The sequence below is a fragment of the Malania oleifera genome, chromosome 12 (assembly GCF_029873635.1).
Source record: "Malania oleifera isolate guangnan ecotype guangnan chromosome 12, ASM2987363v1, whole genome shotgun sequence".
NCBI classification, from domain to species: Eukaryota; Viridiplantae; Streptophyta; class Magnoliopsida; order Santalales; family Ximeniaceae; genus Malania; species Malania oleifera.
The window spans coordinates 38,205,240-38,216,010 of NC_080428.1; the positions used below are offsets into that span (position 1 = coordinate 38,205,240).

The 10,771-nt window shown below is 35.2% G+C and overlaps 1 protein-coding gene across 2 annotated transcripts in view; it reads left to right on the forward strand.

The window, feature by feature from the left end:
* LOC131145194 (uncharacterized) overlaps positions 1-10,334 on the forward strand; it is a 28,503-nt gene extending 18,169 nt beyond the window's left edge. For both annotated transcript variants that reach the window (XM_058094333.1, XM_058094334.1), the window contains one exon: positions 10,036-10,334. The gene's annotated coding sequence lies outside the window, so the exon portion shown is untranslated. The remainder of the gene's footprint in view (positions 1-10,035) is intronic.
* The last annotated feature ends 437 nt before the right edge of the window (positions 10,335-10,771 follow it).

Sequence of the window (10,771 nt, forward strand, 5' to 3'; positions counted from 1 at the left end):
TCAGAAGAAGTTAGGGCATAGACATATGAAATGGGTCGAGTACATACATACACGTTTGTACTCAAACACCGAGCTCGTGTTGAGAACAAGTTTGCTGGTGCTTTGAGCCGAGTTGTAGCCACTATACAAGCTCTTCAGGTGAAAGTTGTTGGCTTCGATAACATCAAGCAATAGTACTCTCAGTATAAAGACTTCTATGATTTCTTTTTTTATTTGCTTCAAGAAGTTCCTAGATCTCACCCAGACTTTTTGATTCATGATGGATTTCTTTTTAGAGGAGCTAGACTTTATATCCCATGCACATCTCTACGTGACTAGCTGATTTGGGAATTACATGCTAGAGGTACTATGGGTCACTTTGGTAGAGATAAAACCATAGCTATGATTGAGGATAGGTTCTACTGGCCTAGTCTGAAGAGAGATGTTGCTAGGATTGTTTCACAATGTCGTACTTGCCATACAGCGAAGGGTAGGAAACAAAACTCAAGATTGTATACCCCTTTGCCCGTGCCGCACATCCTATGGTAGGGATATTAATATGGACTTTGTGTTAGGTCTCCCTAGGACTGCCAGGGAAATGATTCAGTGTTTGTTGTTGTGGAAATATTTTCAAAATGTTGCATTTTATTCCATGCAATAAAACACATGATGCCTACAGGATTGCCACTATTTTTCAGTGAAGTAGTGAGACTTCATGGTCTTCCCAAAACCATTGTTTCTGATAGGGATGTGAAGTTTGTGAGTTACTTTTGGAAAACCTTATGGACATTTCTAGGTATCAAGCTCAAATTTTCTAGTGCATATCACCCACATACTGATGGGGCAGACTGAAGTGGTGAATAGGAGCCTTGGGGACCTATTGAGATGTTTGGTAGGTGAGAACATCACAACTTGGGATTTATGCCTTCATATGGCCGAGTTTGCATTCAATAGCTCAGTGAATAGGACCACATGACTTACCCCATTTCAGGTTGTTACAGGATATAATCCTAGGAAGCCTGTAGATCTCATTCCACTACCACCTGAGTCTAGAGCGAGTGAGCTGGCCGATACATTTGCAAGGCACATACATGATTTACACTCTAAGATAAGAATGAAAATCAATTTAAGCAATGAGCATTATAAATTTATTGTTGATGTACATTACAGGTTGTAGGAATTTTCAGAAGGTGATATGGTTACGGTTTGAATTCGCTCCAAATGGATCCCTTCAGGAAAGGTAAGAAAGCTTCATGCCATAAAGATGGGACCATTTAAAGTTCTCAAGAAAATAAGTTCTAATGCTTACATGTTAGATATTCTCGATGATTTTGGTATAAGCAATGTATTTAATGTTGAAGATCTTATGCCTTTTTTGGAAGCTAATTCTTATGCAGAACCTAGCCCTACTAACCTTGTAGATGAACCTACTCCATTCATAACTCCAGTTGCACCCGAAAAGCCAAATTGACCTTTGCCATCACCATTAGCCCCACCAAAGAAACTTGACCAAATTGAAGACATTTTGGATGTTAAAACAACCACACGAGCTAGAACGTACCAAAAGTTTCTGGTCAAATGGAAAGGGAAGCCACTATTCGAAAGCAGATTCTTAAAGATGATGTCCTTCGTCCCAACCCGGAGCTGTATACTGAGTACTTTCGACATAATTATCCGGAGGAGAATTCTTTTCGGTCGGGGAAAGATGATGGGGATCAACATGTACCTCAAGTATCTTTCGCGGATATTGTAACACGTGGACAACCACCCAAAGTCTACCATTGGATGTGACGTTTATTTGTAGCAATTGAAGCTTCTTTTGGAAGATAGCTTGGAAAGAGGATGACAACTTGTAAGTCAAAGAGTCTTAGTTTTTCAAGAAGCATTTATTTCATTTTAAGTTCATAGACTTCACTATCATAATTATTCTAGTTCTTAGACACCTATTTCCTATGAGAAACTATTTCCTTGAAACCTCTTTACCTATGTTTTAAATGTTTATTTTACTTTTGTATTTTCTTTAATCTCTTAAGAAGCCATGTGTAAGTCATGTGCATGCTTATGTAAGACTATAAATATGCCATCACTTGTATTGTAAAAGGCATCATTGCATTATCAATTAGAAAAAAGAAGCCTTTGCTTGAACTTGTGAATCTTGTTCCTCTTCTTGTGAGTGAGTAGTGTGAGGCTACATTCCGTCTCCCCGGAGATTGGGTGGTGTGAGATCACGACAACATCAATGTCATCATCAACAGTACACACCCACTTCTCTTTGATAACTCACATCCACAATGTTCCTCAAGCTTCATTCTTGTCTCAAGTTTTTTAAGGATCAACAAGCTTGTTTGTGATGCGATCGAGTACTCGTGTGTCTTGGTGTTTATCATTTCGAACCTTTTGGTAAGCTCGTTTCAATTCTTTGTTTGTGACCATCTAAATCAGCCCCTAAAAGTACCTTATAAGCCTTGAAACTCTACTGGAATCCTTGATTGAAAAACCTTGTTCATTCTCTTTGAATCTTCCTAGATTTTCAACATGAGCATGCTTGCTTGTACGGTGCTTAGGGATATTTGATTTGTACGCTAGGACTTGTGATCTAAGACTTCTAATATAACATCTTTTAATGTGAACTTGATTACTTGAATGAAATGATCAACTAAGGGCTTTTAAAATCATATACGTTGTCAAAATCTCAACAACTTGTGATTATTAGAATATGTTTGTGATGTTCGTGTTTGGTTAATTCAATTCTTCCCATAGATTGTGATATTGTGTGCGCTACAAAGAGGGTCAACCGTAAGACTAGGGCTACTTAGGACTGTCCTACATCAGGGCTGGGTCTTGTTGACTTAATATCTAAAGAACTTAACTCTATTGGGGAAGTGATTATTCCGTTTTACCTTATAAGCCAACTCTCTTTGGCATAGAGTGCTCAAAAGGTTGTGATGTTTTATCCCAAAAATAAATAAGCAAAGCTAATGTTAAAACTTCATCTTACACTGTTCTTGTTACCTAATTTGTCAGATTATTTTTGACCTTCTTCCAGAAGGAATTACTAGATCTGGGCTTTGGGTGCTTGGGGAATGTTTTCTTGCAAATCTTTCTAATACCATTTGATTCATTACTCCACTCCCTTTCCTCTGGTAAATTGTATTTGAAAAGCCAAAGTGCTGTCAAAGGTCAAGTCCTCCTTCTGGTTAGCCACCTTTGATAGAGTTTACTTGAAAAATTTGCTATAGAGGAGAAGGATGTATATTGCCCAACCCCAGGACGACACCCCCCACCCACAACCCCCCCCCCCTCCCCACCAACACCTTGCGCGCCATGTTCTTTTGTGTTATAATAGTAATGAGTCTCTATTCTCCTTTATTCTTACATTATTCAGCGGGCTGGAGTTTTAAGGAATAAGTTCGGTTTGTTTTCTGAGTGTTGGATGTATGCGAGTTTCTTGGAGGCAGTCATGTTGATTTCATCCAAAGGTGTTGGAAGGCATAAAGATGTTAGCATATCGTGGTTTTGTGTAGTCATTAAGGGGTGATGTGATGGTTGGAAAGGAATATTTGTGCTTTCAATGGTTAGTTTAGGTCTGTTCAGTTACTTTGGACAGTATAGTCTTTCTTGCATCTCTGTGACCCTTTTCTTTTGGTTTAGTGGGATTGGTTCCTCGGATCTTCAGCAGATAATCAGCAAATTTGATTTAAATGGAAACCAATTACCTATCCACTCTAACCAATTTATATAAAAGTTCTTGATGGATATTTATATTTTTAATACTGCCTTAGATCTTCATTTGATTTAAGAGGGGATGGATTGATAAGTGAAACTTGCTTTGGAGTTTGAACTAACAAAAACTCGTGCACTTTTGTCCTTTGATTTCCAATCAGACTCCTTTGATTGTTGCCTCATATTTATAGCTTGATGTAATTTTTTGTGGATAGAAAATGGAATTTATTAAGAAAGAAGAGGATATAGCTTGATATATGTATCTCTCCCAACACCAATCATTTCTGCCCTAGCTATGGGAAAGATAGAGATGGAGTTGCATCAAGAATTCTGGAGATGTCAAGCTAGCGAAATTTTACATTTTGTAGTCCAAGAAAACCGTTTTTCGGGCACTCAAATTTCTAAATTGCTTGTGATGAGGCAATTAACTGATTATTGAGAAAATGTTGGAATGGAGTTCAGCTCACAGCCAACACGTTGGGAGATGTCTATAGTCAGGAATGATCAACAACTGAATACATTGATTTTTTGCCTTCTGTGTTGTATACTCATATAACTTGGCTGACTTTATTTTCTGCGCCCTTAACATTTGTTCATCATCATAATATGAATTCTTGAAATAAAAGCAGACACTAAAATGGGAAACTTTTCTTTGTATGCTGTACGTCTTAGATATAGATAATATGTTCCAAGGCTGCAGATGCTGTGGTGAAGATCAAATCTTTAGTTGGTATTTTAAGATGCCATTTTGAATATTAACATTTTAAAATCATTTTTGTTTACTCAATGAGTGTGACCTTGAAGAGGGTGAAAGTGAGTATCTTTGATTCTTTGCGTATAATGTGAGTATCTCTGATTCTTTGCGTAGAATTGTTCGACTTGGTTCAATACTAGCTCACAATTTGAATCTTATCTTTTATGTTTTTAAAATTTCTACAAAAGAGGATAGATTTTTTGAGTATTTATGGTTTAAAAGCCAAGTTTACTTCTTGTGTTTAAAGAAGAGGAACCAACTCTTTATTTTCAGATACACAATTATGTCGCTTAAACAACTATAATCATCATGCTCACATTTTCTAAACTATAAATTACTTTTTACCTGGGTTCTTGAGATTACACCTGCTGGGATCCTTAACCCACGCCTACAGTGTTTGGAAGCACAGACCCTGAAATCGTAACACCCTAATTTAATCATCCCAACCATCAGTATATCAATATTTAATACAAAATGTGGGCTTAGAAAAGTTTACTAACCAAATATACCTTAAATAACCCAGTTACCATAATTTTGGGATGGTACTCAAACTTTTTAAATCAAACTTCTACTCTGGTTAAGTTGTAGAGAATCTTCTCAGGATTATCGTGGTAGCTTCTAATTATCGAACCGGGGAGAGACGAAGTTGAAAATTTAGAGAGAAGGTAGAGACACCAAAATTTAGAGAGAGAGAGAGAGAGAGAGAGAGAGAGAGAGAGAGAGAGAGAGAGAGAGAGAGAGAGAGAGAGAGGAGGGCAATTGAATTTCTTCCAAATTTGAGTTTTGTGCTTTTATATAATCTGTTGCCACGTGACTTCGTCGACTAGACACGTGGTCTCGTCGATGAACCGAAGAAGGGAGTTTGTCGACGAAGGTAAAGGGCTCGTCGACGAACCAATAGGTCTGAATTACCCCTTCTCGATATCTCTTCGTCGACGAGACACTGAGACTCATCCACGAATCCTACAGGAAGTTTGTCTTCGAAACCAAGACATTCGTTGACGAATCGTGCTCTAACCCTTTAAAATTTTTCTTCCTCTATTATTTAATTATTATAATTTTCAGGTCTCTACATACTCACAGTTGTTTAGTGGGAGTTAGGATTAAGTTATGTAATTGAATTTGTATAGTATAGGTAGTATTTTGGTTTAATGATTTTGGGGAGAATTTTCTTTCAATGGTTGTAATCTTTTAGAACCCTTATGTAACCAGGTGAGGGTGATTAATAAAATGGGAGTGCTTTTCTTTAAGAATGGAAATGTGGTGTATGGCAAATTTCGAGGACGAAATTTTGTAAGGAGGGGAGAATGTAGAGACCCAACAAAATTAAATTAATAAAGTAATAAAAGAAGTGAAAGAGAAGGAAAAATGAAATTTTTAAAGGGAGAGAAAATAGGGCTTTGTCGACGAACCCAGGGTCTTCGTCAACGAATGTCTTATAGATTTCGGTGATGAGGTACACGTGTCTCATCGACGAGGCATTACCGAGAGTTTTGGGAGTTTAGGGAAATTGCAGGTTCGCTGATGAAATGACCTCCTCATTGATGAAGTGTCTTCATGGGTTCGTCGATGAACCACTTGAATTCGTCAATGAATGCCAGGTTATAAATGTTGGAAACTCTCATTTCAGCGTACAATTTCTCTCTCTCTCTCTCTCTAGAACCATGGTTCCCTCTCCTGTCTCTTCATTTTCAGTTTCGTTAAAGCCTGGATTGATGATCGGGATCCGCCACGAGGTTCTTGGGAAGATTCACTGCAATATAGGTGGAGTAGACTTCTAGTTTGGAGTTCTGAGGCATCATCCCAAAATTAGGGCAAGTAAGAGATTTAAGGGTATTATAGGTTGTTTGGAGTATTTGAAATGTAGGTAGTATTATATAGAAATTGTTGTGGGAAATGAGCTGATTGATTTGTTAAAAATGTATTTTTAGGCTTTTGAGTTGGAAACGCCGACGAACGTCAAAATTGGGGTGTTAGTGGACCTCTCAGTAAGTAAGGTAAGAGGAATAAATTATAATAGTCTTTTTATGGAAATTATGAGTTGAAAAATATGTGAAAATGATGTATAATATTTTTCCTGAAATTTATTTATGATATAAATATCAGATGAAATTTGTGTGGTATATGATTTATATTGAGAAATGTTTAAACTGGGTTAAATAAATTACCCTGAGAAATATGAGTTTATGAAATATGTATTGATATATGGGATTTAAAATGTGAAAAAATAATGGAAGTAAAATGCACTGTAATATATATATATATATATATATATATATATATATATATCTTCTAAGATATGATAATGTGTTTTGAGAAATACTGAGTAATTGTAAAATAAGATATGTATATGATAGTATGGGATGAGATAAATTATGAACTGAGAAAATATCATTGAAATTATGAAATGTATTAAGGATACTGATATTGAAATGTGAATATGTGAAATGAAAATATTGTAATGTTAATTCTATAATATAAAAATGAGAAATGTGAATATGAGAAATCGGAAATGTAAATATGTGAAATGAAAATATTGCAATGTTAATTCTGCAATATGAAAATGGGAAATATGATTATGGGAAATGTGAATATGTGAAATGTGAATATTGCACCGTTAATTCTGCAATATAAATATTAAATTGTGTGAAATGAAATGTGAAATTTCGAAAGGGAAATACATACATGTGATTGATGAAATGACAATACCATATAATGATTGCTGGTAGGTAGCAGTGATAACCCTGATAGATGGATATGGAAACCCTAATGATGAGTTATGATATTAAGAGCACGGTACCGTTGTTAGTGGTGTTAGTGCAACCACATGGGCTCGTGGAGCATGTGGTGGGATAGTCAACTGAGCTATATAGTAGAGTTGTTGTGCCCCCTGAGTCTAGATTAGGGCTATTGGTTGGCCAGTCGTACTACAAATACGGGATATATGATGTTATTTGTTTTAACCAGGTTGACCAACTACGGTTAGGTTTAGCCTTCGGGTTGCAAAACCCTATTCATTGGGAAAAGCATGACGTGGAGAGATATCTTGAGGGCAGCCATGAGTACAAACAAGGATGTATTGATAACTAGTGACACTCGTGAGCTTGATATGAAAATGAAAATGAAAGGAAACGAAAATGGAAATGAAATGAGAATGGAAACGAGAAAGAAAATGGAAAATGAAACAACGCGAGTTAATAAATAATTAAAGCGAAGTAAAACACACCGCCTGAGGGCTTACTGTGTAATGTGAGTGCTCTGATAAGTATCAGTTGTAGTTGAACTAGGGTTAATCGGGCTAAGATGCAAACGATATCAGGGTAGAGGGAAGTTATTTGTATAGGCGGGTAAGCTTCCTTATTTTCAGGAACTTCGTCGGTAAACTTGGGTTACGAATGAATGATTTTGGAAATGGAAGTAAAAGCTTATTAAAACTTGTTTTGTATATCTATATGATTATGATTATGGAATTGGTATATTTTCTCAGAAGATATTGTTACTGAACAAATATATGTTATGATATAATAAATCTTATACTGCCACACACTGTAAATAATTTATTCTGTCTTACTAAGATGTGTTTCACCCAATCATTTAAATATTTCAGGACACCGAGATAGATCCGGTGATAGTGCTCTGAGATAGAGGGAAGTTGATACGCTGTGTAGTCAGACTGAGTATTTTGAGTTAGGGAGGGTTGATTCCCTTAGAGGTTTATGTATTAGACTTATATATATAAATAGTAGTACTCTAGTATGTGTATTCGCTGTGGTATGTATATATATAATTATGAAATGTCTTCCGCTATTAGGGTTGTGTATGAGTGTGATTGTATACTTGGTACCCACTTTCGGGTTGGGTTATGTAATATGGTATCAGTGGTTGACGTGGTCGATATGTGGTATATATATATGTTGATTATATAGAAAAAAATGGTATGAAAATCGGGGCGTCACAATTAAATTATAATAGGTGATTGTTAAATTGAAGTATTTGATTCTATCAGATTTTTGAGAATGTTTTGGGATTAAGTTAAATTATAGGGATTTGATTAAATGGAATTTATGGGGGAATATTTTGGAATTGGATTAAATTGCGAGAATTTGATCATATTAGCATTTTTAAATATGTTAGAAATTAAATTTAAATATGGGAAGTTGATCATACCCGCATTTTTAGAATTTAATCGATTAATGGGAGCGTGTGAGCGTAGGAATATTACGATAATTGTAATTCTGGGGTTAAGCTGATTAAACTGGAAAAATGTGATTTGAGGGTTTTGAGCTCCGAATGCCATGGGTGTTGGTTTAGAGATCTTAGTAAGCACCCTCTCAGAAAGCAGGTAGGGAATAAATTATAACCGATATTTTTAGGAAATTAACTGGTTAATTTAAAATATGTGGAAATGAGAATACTTTATATGATTTTGGAAAACTATGAAATGGATATTTCCTTGTGATTATTATACTATGATTATCAGGAGAAAAAAAAAAAAAAAAACTATGTGGCATGAGGAATATGAAATAACAGTTTTATTCTGAGAATGTGATTGATACTGAAATATATGATTTATACTGAGAAATGATGTATGAGAAACACAGATATGATTTTATATAGTAATGAAGTTATGAAACATACAAATATGTTTTTATGTAGATATGAAAATATGAGATATAGTAATATGTTTTATACATATATGAAAATATAAGAAACACATATATGTTTTATATAGAAATGAAGATTTGTGATATACACAGTAATGTTTTATACAAGAATGATGAAATGAGATATACACAGACATGAAATGAGATATAAACAAATATGATGAGATATATAGACATGATGAAATATGAATACAAAAATGTGGAAATGAAAAACTGATGGACCAAAGATATACAAAGAACACGATACCATTGCTAGCATATGTGTTAGTGCAACCACACGTCTTGTATAAAGTGTGGTGAGACAGTCGATTAGGCCTGAGAAGAGTAGAGTTACCCCTTGGGGTTCGGACTAGGATTGGGTAGGCCAATCGTACTATAGACGCGTTTAGTTTTGATCTAACTTGGTAGGACAGTTAGGTCCCGCCTATGGGTTACATATCTCGGTCATGTGGGGTGAATACATGATGATGTGACATGAATATCCTCAGGAAGGTTCCTTTTTACAGACACGATAATTGTATGTTACAATATGATGAACAACCATAAGTTACTGACGCATTGTGCTATATGCTGGTGGATACTCATGGGCTAGAATATGAAAATGAGAAATGAAATGAAAAATGAACAGCCATGAGTTACAGACGCATTGTGTTATATGCTAGTGGATACTCATGAACTAGAATATGATTATGAAAAATGAAAACTTATGAAACTGTGTTTATATATATGATTATAAGTACAAATCTGTATGTTTTTCCCAATTGATATAATTATTTAAATGAATGTGTTATGATATATATATATATATATATATATATATATATATATATATCTATATATAAAACTCATGTTGCCACACACTATCAATATTCCGTCTTGCTGAGAGGTGTCTCACCCAAAATTTAAACATTTCAGGAAATCAGGACAAACAAGCAGAAAGAGCTCCGAGGTAGAGGAGATCTTGTTACCCTAGTATTCAAGGTAAGTGTTTGGAATTGGGGATATGTTTTTGATATAACCCCTAGAGTATTTTGTAAATTTTTGGGAATGTATATGTATATGTAGGGGGTTATAACACTTTGGTATTGTATATGGGTCCCAGACACTTTATGTATTCTGCTGTTTGGATAGTATGTTTTGATGGACAGATTTCTCGATACCCACTTCAGATCGGGTTATGTTGATATATGGTATCAGAGATGTTTGTTGGATTATTGTTTATGATTGTATTGAAAAAAACAATGGTATAAAATCAGGTCGTCACATATAATTAGAGTTTAAATTCAAGTAGAAAAAAAAATAATTTTCCTAAAATATACCAAACACGATTCGGGTATTTGACTTGAATTCGGAATACCTAGACCCGAGTGTTGACCCAAATCCGAACACCTATGCTTGATTACCCTAGATTATACCTATACCTGATTACTTCTAGATTTGACCCAAAGACTTGGGTAACCTTTGTTGACTTTTTGAGTCCGATCTCTATTTTAATGTTGACAAAGTACTAGTATATTATGTGTAGCTAAGTATGTAAACATGTCTAAATTTCTGCACACATAAGATCAAGGGAATTGGAAGTTAGAAGAAACTCCAAGATCATACCATCTGGCGCATTCCAAGGAAGTCATAAGAGTAAAGAAGATTGAAG